This window comes from Plasmodium cynomolgi, chromosome 6, assembly GCF_000321355.1.
Source record: "Plasmodium cynomolgi strain B DNA, chromosome 6, whole genome shotgun sequence".
NCBI lineage: Eukaryota > Apicomplexa > Aconoidasida > Haemosporida > Plasmodiidae > Plasmodium > Plasmodium cynomolgi.
This window is the reverse complement of record NC_020399.1, coordinates 1,014,697-1,015,174: the sequence shown is the minus strand read 5'-3', so window position 1 is coordinate 1,015,174 and position 478 is coordinate 1,014,697.

The following is a 478-nucleotide window of genomic DNA, read 5'->3' as shown; positions in this document are numbered from 1 at the left end:
TAATAATTTTAATTATTTACTTTTATGAAATATGGAATTATTATTTTTTCAATTTCTAAAGAAATATGAAATATTAAAAGGCAGTGTAAAAATACAGTATGTGTATTACTATTATATATGTTTTTTTTCTTCATTCAATTTAGTTGCCAATAACTGTTCGTTCTAATTGGTTGAAAAGGTTGTACTTAATTATTTAACAAATGTTAGATTAAAGAGAAGTCCATAAAACGATAATTTTCATAGAAGAAAATTTTAATAACAATATATATCTTCCATATTAATGTATATCGTTTTATAAATATAAGAAAGTACAACTTTTAAAAAAAAAAATGGTTTAAGTACTAATCTGAAAATCGTTCAACATAATACTTCGTGAAAACAATATACACGAATGTAAAAAAGATATACATTAATATGATTAAAGAAAAAAGAAAATTACCTTTACTATTTTTATGAAAAACAAAAATATTAATTTTTA